This window comes from Euprymna scolopes, chromosome 38 (genome assembly GCF_053919585.1).
Source record: "Euprymna scolopes isolate OS-2025 chromosome 38, ASM5391958v1, whole genome shotgun sequence".
Lineage (NCBI taxonomy): Eukaryota > Metazoa > Mollusca > Cephalopoda > Sepiida > Sepiolidae > Euprymna > Euprymna scolopes.
Window position 1 is genome coordinate 47,084,863 of NC_136519.1, and position 12,855 is coordinate 47,097,717.

At 36.8% G+C, this 12,855-nt stretch overlaps 1 long non-coding RNA gene across 1 annotated transcript in view; it reads left to right on the top strand.

The window, feature by feature from the left end:
• LOC145263138 (uncharacterized) overlaps positions 1-5,328 on the top strand; it is a 267,319-nt gene extending 261,991 nt beyond the window's left edge. Inside the window, exon 3 of the long non-coding RNA XR_013864484.1 lies at positions 2,526-5,328. This is a non-coding gene — a long non-coding RNA (uncharacterized LOC145263138). The remainder of the gene's footprint in view (positions 1-2,525) is intronic.
• Positions 5,329-12,855: the final 7,527 nt, after the last annotated feature.

The following is a 12,855-nucleotide window of genomic DNA, read 5'->3' on the forward strand; positions in this document are numbered from 1 at the left end:
GCAATAAAGAAATGAACAAAAAAAGAAATGAACAATAAAGAAATGAGCAATAAAGAAATGAGCAATAAAGAAATGAACAAAAAAAGAAATGAACAAAAAAAGAAATGAACAAAAAAGAAATGAACAAATAAAGAAATGAACAAATAAAAAATGAACAAAAAAGAAATGAGCAATAAAGAAATGAACAAAAAAGAAATGAGCAATAAAGAAATGAACAAATAAAGAAATGAAAAATAAAGAAATGAGCAATAAAGAAATGAACAAATAAAGAAATGAAAAATAAAGAAATGAGCAATAAAGAAATGAACAAATAAAGAAATGAGCAATAAAGAAATGAAAAATAAAGAAATGAGCAATAAAGAAATGAACAAATAAAGAAATGAAAAATAAAGAAATGAGCAATAAAGAAATGAACAAAAAAAGAAATGAGCAATAAAGAAATGAGCAATAAAGAAATGAACAAATAAAGAAATGAAAAAAAAAAGAAATGAAAAAAAAAAGAAATGAAAAAAAAAAGAAATGAAAAAAAAAAGAAATGAACAAAAAAAGAAATGAACAAAAAAAGAAATGAACAAAAAAAGAAATGAACAAATAAAGAAATGAACAAATAAAGAAATGAACAAAAAAAGAAATGAGCAATAAAGAAATGAACAAATAAAGAAATGAACAAAAAAGAAATGAGCAATAAAGAAATGAACAAAAAAAGAAATGAGCAATAAAGAAATGAACAAAAAAAGAAATGAGCAATAAAGAAATGAACAAAAAAAGAAATGAGCAATAAAGAAATGAACAAAAAAAGAAATGAGCAATAAAGAAATGAACAAAAAAAGAAATGAGCAATAAAGAAATGAACAAATAAAGAAATGAGCAATAAAGAAATGAACAATAAAGAAATGAACAATAAAGAAATGAACAAATAAAGAAATGAACAAATAAAGAAATGAGCAATAAAGAAATGAGCAATAAAGAAATGAACAAAAAAAGAAATGAGCAATAAAGAAATGAACAAATAAAGAAATGAGCAATAAAGAAATGAACAAATAAAGAAATGAACAAATAAAGAAATGAACAAATAAAGAAATGAGCAATAAAGAAATGAGCAATAAAGAAATGAGCAATAAAGAAATGAGCAATAAAGAAATGAACAAATAAAGAAATGAACAAATAAAGAAATGAACAAATAAAGAAATGAACAAATAAAGAAATGAGCAAAAAAAGAAATGAACAAAAAAAGAAATGAACAAAAAAAGAAATGAACAAAAAAAAATGAACAAAAGAAAAATGAACAAAAAAAAAATGAACAAAAAAAAAATGAACAAAAAAAAATGAACAATAAAGAAATGAACAAAAAAAAGACCTCCTAAACCACACAAAACCAATGCCATACCTCAATCAACCAACCGAGAAGTTAACCCAATAATGACCTAAACTCTGTTGGTTTTGGTGCTGAGGAAAAGAAACGCAAGCACTCTTGGCTTCTGTACTCCTACTAGAACCAACTGTTTCTTGTGTTCCAGTGGTATGACAACAATAAAACATCTGAACCCAATACATTTTTTTTTTTTTTTATCATCTTACGATGTATTTGATTCGACAGATGACTAACACTTTCAGCTGATGTACATGACGTTTTCTAAAAATCAGACACTTTGTTCATTGAATTATTCAAACTGCTATTATTATCTGCGTTATTATTAGGGTTAGGACAACAGCATATTCTTTTCATTGTTTTGACTCTCGAGTGTGTACCCGCTGACATCTTATATGCTTTTATATAGAGTGATGTGGTTCTCGGTTGATTAACTGTGTCAATATATACTCGAGAGTCAAAACAATAAGAATATGTTGTCATAGCCCTAGTTATAATATCCATAATGTTTTGGCCGATGTAACCTTTGGCTTTCTTCCGGTGCATCTTTTTTTTTTTTAGTTTGAGAACCTTTACACCAAATTTCGTGAATTTAGCCTTTTTTTAAGCAGTTTAGCCTTTTTGAATTTCGCTTTTTAAAATACTCCACCATCAAAAGCTAAATTTGTAAAATTTAGCCTAAAAACGTTGAATGATTCTAAAATGGATAATCAATTTACTAGAACGTTGCATACAAAACTGAGCACCCCCAACAAATATTTAAATATTGATTTTTTTTTTTTTTTTTCTGATAATCTGGTATACTAGTTTCCATTTTGATAATAATTCACTGAAAACATTGAATTTAAAAAAAAAAAAAGACAAAATAACATTAAAAAATAGGGAAGAAAGGTAAACTCCTTCAGGTCTACCAAATACTTTACATTTCTTCAAGCTTTGGAGATGTGAAGAAATACAAATAGCAGTTTATGAAATGATACGCTCATTCGTCGTTCAGTGAAATATTATTTTCGCCAGATGACATCTGGCCAGATGTCCAGAAATTGTCTCCAGATGCTTTTATTCAGATGTCGTTTTGCTTGCTTATTTTTTTTTTTCTTTTTACATGGAATAAAGTCTGTATACTTTAATTTCATTATTTTTCTTTCTCTTTCAGGTAAGATCTACTAATTATTGGGATCATATATACATATATAATGAACTGAGATATTTTTCAGACTTGTGAGTATGGTTTTTAATATTTTCGAGTTATGGTCACTTTAATCTCGAACTTGATTTTCTCCAAAATATCATACGAGGTGCCTTCAATAAGTTTCCAAACTTTTTTTCATATGGCACTTTTATTGATAGTACACACATGAAACTCTAGTCCCCTTCGAAGTAATCTCCTCTGGCTGCAATGCACTTGTACTGTTCCAACAACTTTTGGAAGACCCCATGGAAGTTCTTGAGCATGTCAATGACCCTCGTCACAATCTCTTTCATCTCCTCAATTGTCTCATAATGACAGCCCCTAAGGTTTTCCTTGAGCTTAGGGAATAATCAAAAGTCACAGGGAGCAAGGTCTGGACTATAGGGAGGACGAGGAACTGTCTTTGTGCCAATCTTGGTCACATAGTCTGTGAAAAGGTTGGAGGACCCTTGGGACAAACTTTGTACAAATCTTCCACATCTTCAGTTCTTTGCAAATAATTGTACAGTTCCCACACTCACATCAAACTGTGCACTTATTGTCTCTATAGACACACAACGGTCCTTATCCATGAAATTCTTTATTTGGCCAATCAACTCTAGTGTTCTGACTCCCTTACTCCTCTCACACTTCTCATCATCCCTCACAGATTCCTTACCTTACTTGAATCTGTTATGCCACTCAAAAACTGATGCTCGATTCATGCAAGATGGTCCAAAAGCAGTTTAAAGCATTTCATAAGTTTCTGTGGGATTTTTTTCTAATTTTAAAACATGATGTTATTGCATATCGTTCTTCTAAAGCGTCTTCACATTAAGATTGCATATTTGAAAATCAACAGCTGTGACAATCAGGCATTAGTAGAGCGTATTCCAGTTTCTGCTGTAGCTGTTCATTTGAACCTGAAATCATAAAAATCGATCCGTCATCTCATAAGATGTATAGCAAAAAGATATGGAATTTTCAAGCGTCTACGACAATTTTAAATGTCATTACAAAAAATGTCTGAAAACTTATTGAAAGCACTTTGTATTTTGATTTGATTTTTCAGAAAAGACATATCTAATGAAAAAACATGTTAAAATCAAGACTGATGACAAGATATATTATGGTTCATGTGACTTGTATCATTCTGAGCCTCTTGAGTTGCTTTGAGAATTTTAGTCTATTAACAAAGGATGACTACGTACTTTTGTTTTTTTTTTACCTTTAGTCAGTTTCCACTTGAAACCTTCATTGCCCAGGGTGGAACGATAAAAGTGTCGCCTTAAATAAAGCAACACTACAGCTTTATTTTAAAACTTTTGATGAAAAAAAAATCAATTCAGGTAACTTGATTATGTAGTAGAGCTGACATCAGTTCAATGTAGCTGCCTTCAGCCTCAATCACCACCTCAATGCGGGCCTGAAACTGGGAGCATGCCTTTTTTAAAAGCGCCAATGGATGGTGGTGATCAGGCTTACTTTGGTGATATTCTCAACGTATGACCAAACGAAGTTATCCAGTGGATTTAGGTTGAGGGACGATGGAGGTGAGAGGAAGGCACAAAGTCGTAACACTCCTTCTGAAGCCAAGCCTGGCTCTCTTTGAACTTGTAGGCCAGCCGGAAGTCCTGCTACCCATACCTAAAGTCTGCCAGCGACCATCTGATTGCACCAGGGGTTCACCATATTCTTCAGCACATTCGGGCACACTTTAGTGTTGACTTTCAAGCCGACTTCAAAGATGTAAGGTGATATGATGTGGCCCTCACTTGAAACCACACGAAAGGCCAAAACTGTGGCTGAAAACTTTTTCATCAACCTGGCCACATACATCCCTGTTATTCATGGCAATCCATCCATGCATTTTGAGGGTGCTGGCAATGGTCCTGTTGTCATAACTTGGATCAGTAGAGAGCATGAGTTGTACTGAGGCGCATCTCTGACCCCCCTCATTGAACATTGTGTCACTTTCAAACATGATAGAAGGGTCCTACCATTCTTGGGATTTGTACAGAACTGACCAACTAGTAGATGGTCTGCACCAAAAACAGAAAACCAGTTTTCATCAAACGGAAATGGAATTACGTCTTTACTAGGACGATAATTTTATTATTCCACCCCCTAATTCAGCAGAATATTTGTTTAAAATGAAACCATATCGTGGGAATTATTCACCTAGGAAAGGTTTGACAAGACCTTATGCAGTGAGAGGAGTGATGCAAGGTATATATCTTTATATATAATTCAATGTTTATTTGTGTGTTATAGATGTTAACACGTTAATAAAATAAATTTCACTAAGGGTCACATTATTCAAGGAACCTTAAGATGCCATTAAAATTTTCCTTCAATTTTATCTGTAGTCAAAAGGGGTAATTGTCAGTTAGGTTCATGAAATAACTGCAATATATAAGAAAATAGCCAAACGAAATTAATTTTTTAAAATTTATTTTCGCTTCATAAGCTAAAACTGAAAATGTATATCTCTGAATATATTTGAAAAACGGTTTAAACAATTATTTAAGATTTTAAATAATTGAAGTAAAATCACGTCCATTTTACAGAAACATTAAGAAATGTAATAACTTGCACGTTGCTATCTCTTTCGTGTTGGACTTGCACGTTGCTATCCCGCCCATTTGCGACTTGCACGTTGCTATCCCGCCCATTTGCGACTTGCACGTTGCTATCTCGCCCATTTGCGACTTGCACGTTGCTATCTCGCCCATTTGCGACTTGCACGTTGCTATCCCGCCCATTTGCGACTTGCACGTTGCTATCCCGCCCATTTGCGACTTGCACGTTGCTATCTCGCCCATTTGCGACTTGCACGTTGCTATCTCGCCCATTTGCGACTTGCACGTTGCTATCCCGCCCATTTGCGACTTGCACGTTGCTATCCCGCCCATTTGCGACTTGCACGTTGCTATCCCGCCCATTTGCGACTTGCACGTTGCTATCCCGCCCATTTGCGACTTGCACGTTGCTATCTCGCCCATTTGCGACTTGCACGTTGCTATCTCGCCCATTTGCGACTTGCACGTTGCTATCTCGCCCATTTGCGACTTGCACGTTGCTATCCCGCCCATTTGCGACTTGCACGTTGCTATCCCGCCCATTTGCGACTTGCACGTTGCTATCCCGCCCATTTGCGACTTGCACGTTGCTATCCCGCCCATTTGCGACTTGCACGTTGCTATCCCGCCCATTTGCGACTTGCACGTTGCTATCCCGGGCGTGTTGGACTCTCACGTTGCTATCCCGGGCGTGTTGGACTCTCACGTTGCTATCCCGGGCGTGTTGGACTCTCACGTTGCTATCCCGGGCGTGTTGGACTCTCACGTTGCTATCCCGGGCGTGTTGGACTCTCACGTTGCTATCCCGGGCGTGTTGGACTCTCACGTTGCTATCCCGGGCGTGTTGGACTCGCACGTTGCTATCCCGGCCGTGTTGGACTCGCACGTTGCTATCCCGGCCGTGTTGGACTCGCACGTTGCTATCCCGGCCGTGTTGGACTCGCACGTTGCTATCCCGGCCGTGTTGGACTCGCACGTTGCTATCCCGGCAATCGGAAAGTTCCGTAACCTTAGCATGATTGGATGATGTAGACTATGCTAAATGTCAAAAATAGACAAACCAAATAAAAGAGAACAACATAAAGTTAATAAAAATGCATTACACAAAAACAATGTGTGAGAAAAATTGTCAGAGAAACAGAAAATAACCTTTAGTTTGTGTTAAAGATGCCAAATTCTTTAGTTGCCAAAAACGGTCATTGCTGGAAGAAAAGTGTTAGAGGATAGTGTCCTGGTTGAGGAAGGGGAGGGTGTAAAGGAAAAAAAATCAGCATTGTCTCAAAATCCTGATCATCGGTGGTTAAGAATTGAGACAGAAATGAAAATGTCAAAGAAAAACAGGCAGATGGCCATTTACCGGCAACGGGGGAATGGCATCAGCGCAGAAAATTGTCAGTTATGGCTGACATTAAAACGGTAAGCTTCAATAATGCAACTATTTGGTTTCTCTTGTGTCTCTTCTCAGACTGAGGGAGTGTAATGCCTTAATATAAACACATTTGACAGGGAGTGTTTTTGGTTCTTTTTCTGTTCCTGTATGACAGTTGAAGACAAAATAAGGAAGATTGCACGAGAACAAATTTGATCATGGTAAAATATAAATGGCGATTCTTCTGTGGCACTAGTTCTGTAGTTATCGGTGCTGACTGGGCTATTCAGGCCGTATTCAAGTTCTATCAGAGTTATTGAACTTGGGAAAGGCATAGATCTATCTATCTCTCTCTCCCGGCTCTCAGTTATTTAATAGACAAGATTTCCAAGTTTTGTGAAGACAACTAATCTAGAAGGAAAACTGTTTGCCCAGTAGTGCAAAACTTATAAATACCTACCTGATGCGATTGCGGATAAAGCAAGATTATGTGGATGTCAAAATAATCTGTGACGTGTGTGTGTTGGGACAATTAACTGGAATTTTAAAAAAAACAGGACTTTTTGTGATATCGGAATTGGAAAAATTTGTTTATTTTCCGATGCTAAAAACGATTCCTTTAATTATCTTCTTTTTTTTTGCATTTGAATTTGTTAAAAACAAAATCTTCTACTGTTGGTAGTAATAATAAAATGTTTAAAATACACGTAAAACTAAAACCTATAGATCAATCCACTCACGTGTTTTTATTTTTGAGAAAATATCTGCACATTCAGGGTGATCGGGGAAAAATCGGTTTTTACAGTAATCATGTAAAAATAACTATATATTTAGAGATTTGTGAAGAATCGGAATCGGGAATTTGGTATGGAATTGGGGAAAAAATATTGGAATCGTCCTATCACTAGTACATGGGATAAAAATTACTACCAGAACAGTAGCAGAAACTCGCCATTAAGCAAGTGGACAACAGAAGATGTGTTTTGAAAGAAACGGCTTGTACATAATGGTGTTTTTCAGCTGTTTTCACTTGTGAAGTAATCCATTTGGCTTCCAGTTAATGTCAGTTATCAGAAGAGAAAATGGGCCGTTTAAAGGCCTTCATCTTAATTTATTTTCTTGCAGACTTGTATATAATCATGTTTTTTTTTTTTTGTTTTTTTTTTTTGTGGGGATTTTTTGTGGGGAATTTATTTCATTTCTCAGTTTATTCACTCGTAAACTTGTATATAATTGTATATTTTCCGTGGGGTACTTTATTTCGTCCTCCAGATAATATCTGGTCATCAAGAGAGAATCATAAGTTAGTAAGTACAGAATATTCTGTTTATGCCTGACGAATTCTCACGAGAATGCAACGCGGAATATTCTGTGTAGCTTAATTTCCATATATATTTTTGTAACTTACTACCTAGCTCTACCTATGTATCGAGCACTGTTGAAGGAAATACTGAAAAATTTATGCATAACATTATATCTTTGTATATTAATTCATGTGATTAAATAAAGTAATCATATATATATATATATATATATATATATATATATAGTTAGTTAGTTATGGTAATCTATCCATGTGAATGATGTCTTCATCATTTTTTTTTTTTTTTTTTTTTTTTTTTTTTAAATTTGAAGCCCTATGCGTGATCTACTCTGCTTTGCACAGACAAAGCACAGGAAAACCGGATTTGAGTTTTGATGGCGAGTGGCTGCCGCTTGTCGGTGTCTCAGTGTGCGACACTCCGTAGCTGCTCGCTCATGCTCATTGCTGAAGAAGTTCATCCTGCTATCACATGTGGAGCGCTAAGTGTCTCTGTCCACTGCTGAGGTTTCCAAAAGATTGAAGAGAAACATTGCAGCACTTTAAGATGAGCTTGATACAGTCTAAGTAGCGTTTTGTCAGCTGTGAGTGAGCTGATCGAAGAGAACTCTTTAAGGTAGTCTTGTTTGAGAGCATCCTGATGATGTGGCCGAAGCTGATGACTGATAAGGAGTGACTCTAGAGAGTCACCTCCAGCTCTTCTGCGAATTTCTGAATGGGATACCTTGTGTCAGTAATGGAGGCTGAGGATCTGCTGTAATCTTCTGATGTGAAATGACTCCAGCAGCCTGATATGATCGCGATACAGAACTCCTGCTGTGGAAGGATGCTAACATCATCCAGGATGAACCAGTGGAGATGCAGGAGGAGGTCAGTTCCACCACACTTGATAATCTTGTTGTTTTTTAGGCTGCGAATGGCCTCCTTCACTTCGCTAAAGGATGATGAGTTGTCTAGCACAGGAATGGATGGCAGTGGGGACAATGGAAGGATCGGTAGCATTGATCTTATTAAGCAGCTACTGCAGGTGTTCAGCCCATCTTTTCAGGATACCGCTCTTCTCTTTGAGAGCACCAGCCTTACTATGCACATGGTTCATGGAGCGTTGCCTTGGCCCATGGTTCATCTTTACTGCCTTATAGAAACTGTGGGTTTTGCCAAGATCAGCACGTCTTTGGATCTCCCTAGCCTTCTTCAGCCACCATTCATTCTCCATCTGACACAATTCTTGCTGCACCATAGCATGGAGAGAGAAGAAACGCTCGCAGAGTGTGAAAGATGATGGATTTCTAAGAAGGGCATCATGGGCAGTATTTTTCTCGCGTATGAGTGATGTCAAACCAGTCCTTGTGTCGATTCTCAGAGAAGCAAGGATGGATTCTGAGGCACCGTGAAGAGTTGTTGAGATTTCTTGCCATTCTGCTGAGACCATTTCTGTTTACGTTTCTGACTCCATGTCATCCAATGACTCCTTGACATATCTCATGGTTTTTGACAACTCTTGCATTAAAATCGCCCAACAGAATGATCTTTTCACTGCCTGGGGTGTTCTTGATGGTAGCCGTAAGGTTGTCATAGAAACGGTTCTTCACGTCCTTCTCAGTCAAGTATGGAAACATAAGCATTGACCAGGGTGGCATAACGACTCCTGGTCAGTGGAAGCTGTAGGCTCATGAGATGTTTATCGATGGCAGTTGGTGTCTCGGGTAGATGGCAAAGCAGAGATGATAGGATAGCAAAACCGACACTGTGAATGCGACGGAATCCTCCAGGAGACTTTTCCAGAAAAAGGTGTAGCCCTCGCCAACCTCAAGTGACTCCTCACCAGCAAACTTCATCTCTCTAAGGGCAGCGATGCCAATGCTGTAGTGGGCGAGCTCCATGGCAACTAGGGTGGTGCAACGCCAAGTCCAATTTTCTGTAACAGTCTAAAAAGGGTTCTGACATTCCAGGTAGTGACTGTCAGAGGTCGCTGTTTGCTATTCTTTATGTTTTGACCGCAAGTGAGATGTCCTGCTGGATGCGGTTGTCCATCCAGAAAATGTTTGATAGACAGTGTTTAAGCTACTTTTTTCAGGCCCCTCCTCCATTTAGAGGTGAGTAGTGCGGTTTCTGAATAGGACCGTTCAGTCACCCTGGTAGGACCAAAGAGAGATGCTGTTCCGGTCCCAAACTATCAGCGACTATCTTGTCAAGGTCGCCTAACATGTATTATACGAGCTAGAGGCTTCAAACTCTATCCAGAGCCTGCCACCGTTATCCCATCACCGCAGGTCTTGAATGTGAGTGATGAAGAAGATACCTGTGCTAAAATAAATTGTAAAGGGAGGCGGTGCACAAACCTTAGTCCACTATCTTGACTGCCCTCAGAGGTTTCCAGGGGCACAGATGAGAGCTGTAACACTGGCTCATTGGTTGGCGCTAGCGTCCTGCTGGAAATCCAGTCTGTTGGAAGTCCGCCTATGTAGGGATGTCCCACGGGTTGTTATTATTTAGCCCATAGCTGCGTCATCATTTCACTATCACCAGGGCATGGCCACATGCTAGTGGGCCATGATACTTGTACTATGAGGTGCTGATTTTCTAAGGTTTCTGTCAGGGACCTTACCCTTAACCTTTGGCTCAAGAAAAGAACTTCCACTGCAAGGCAGCAGGGTGTCAATTACTTTCTAGGGCGCTGGCAGCTCACCCATAGCCAGAAACCCGATTAGCGAAATAGTTGTTACCACACGCAGATGGAGATTGGCTACACGTAACCCTAATCGGGGGGGTGGGGAGCTAAAGTTGGTATTCGACTCTACACAAGGCTCTCCCACAGGCTAGCAGAGGAAAGGAGGCACCTTACTTTTGTTGATGAAATAATTTTCACCCCACTATAAATAAATTAATGCATAAATAAAAACAATACATGTCCGGCAGAAACGATATGTGTAATGGAGTAGACCTCGGTCGCGATCTACTGTAAAAAGCGTCCTTAAAAAGGTTTTCCTCTATGAACGTTTTTATAGAAGATCGCGATCGAGGTCTGCCCATTATACGTATCGTTTCTGTTGGATATGCATTGTTTTTATTTATGTTTTAATTTATTGGTCTTCATCACCATCGTCACAAACATCAAAGAGACCTGCCATCTTTAAAACGGTTTATATATATATATATATATATATATATATATATATATATATATATATATATATATATACTAGCAGTTCAGCCCGGATTTGCTCGGGCCCTATGTACTGTTCATAACTTGCCCTATGTGTGAATGCCCTTTATATAAAATTTCAAATGTTTAGCTCAAATATTTGCCGAGTAATTTGGTAGAGGCCACAGAGGTCAATTTGTTTTAACATTTGCCCCAATTTTTATCCCTTAACATTTATTGCTTTGGTCTCAAATCAAAATAAAAAGTTTGACCCATGTCAAAGTTACCTACGTCTAAAATTTCAAGTGTTTAGACTCATAATTGGAGGAGTTTGGTAGAATCTGCAAAGGTCAACTCTTTCAACTTTGATCTTTTGTCAAGCCAAAATTTCGCCTCAAAACTGATTAAAATGCTTGCCACCGTATGTCTGAATATCTGTTATGCAGAATTTCAAATGTTTAAACCAAAACTTGGTTGAATAGTTTGATAGAGACCGCAAAGGTCAAATCTTTTCAACTTTAATCCCCTTGGCAGCCAAATTTTCGACCCAAACGTATTAAAAAGCTTGCCCTATCTCTGAATACCCTTTATGTAAAATTTCAAATGTTTAGACCAGAAATTGGCTGAGTAATTTGGTAGAGACTGCAGAGACCAAATTTTTAAAAACTTTGACCCCAATCTTGACCCCTTAACATTTATTGTTTTGAGTTCCAATCAAATTAAAAAGTTTGACCCATGTCCAAGTAACCTACATTTAAAATTTCAAGTGTGTAGACCCAAAATTGACGGAGGAGTTTGGTAGAATTTTCAAAGGTAAACTCATTGAACTTTAACCCCTTGACAGCCAAAGTTTTGGCCGATAATCGATTAAAAAGATTTTCCCAAATGTCAAATCTCGAGTCTGTAGACCGAAAATTGACAGAGTAGTTTGGTAGGGAAATGTACACACACACAATTTCACTTTTATAGATATATATTAGATGATCAATTTAAAATAAAAACTTCCATTGTTAAGATAATGTATTCATAGAAAAACAAAAATTCTATGAATAAATTATTTTCAGAACGAAATTTGGATTTCCGTATAATCTTTATCAAAATGAAAAATATTAATAAAAGTTCCATAGTTGTTGCTGTCACGAGCGCTTTCACTTCGTCCACGAATCATCTTCAGGTGTTGAAGTAAGTGCAAAGAAGCGAAAATGAGAATTAAAAGTGAAAACTAAAATATAAACGGCGTTAGATGATGGTAAGTTAAAATATAAAAAGTCGATGATAGATCGATTAAAATATATTATCTTAACAATGACAGTTTTTTTTTAATTGATCATCTAATATATATTAGATGATCATCAATTTAAAGAACTTTCGTTGTTAAGATAACGTATTCATAGAAAAAACGAAAAAAATCAATTCTCCTGTGAATAAATTATCTTCAGAACGAAAGTTTAAAAAATAATTTTAATCATTTAATAATAAAAAAAAAATGTAACATTCGGTTTTCTAAATTTTCAAATGAAACTTGCGAAAAATTAAAAAAAATATATATATTATTTTCGAAGATATGACCAAGTTTCTTTATTCATATCTTTCTATTTTGCAAAAACGAAACTCCAATCAATTTTCATTTAGAACTCGTTTACAAAACAAAATAATATGCTGCGTTGCATTTTGAAACTTGTGCTATTCCAGTCGACTGAATCAGCAATGCTTACAATGGAGATCTGTGAAGACATATAAAATCCTACTTTAAACGTAAGCTTGACTGACTGTCAAAAATCCTATTTCAAATGTCCGTGATAGTCTGACTGGACAAACCATAATAGACGTAAATGTATTTTTCAAACTTAAGCCTGACTGATGAACGTAAATGTAATTTGAAACTTAAGCCTGACCGA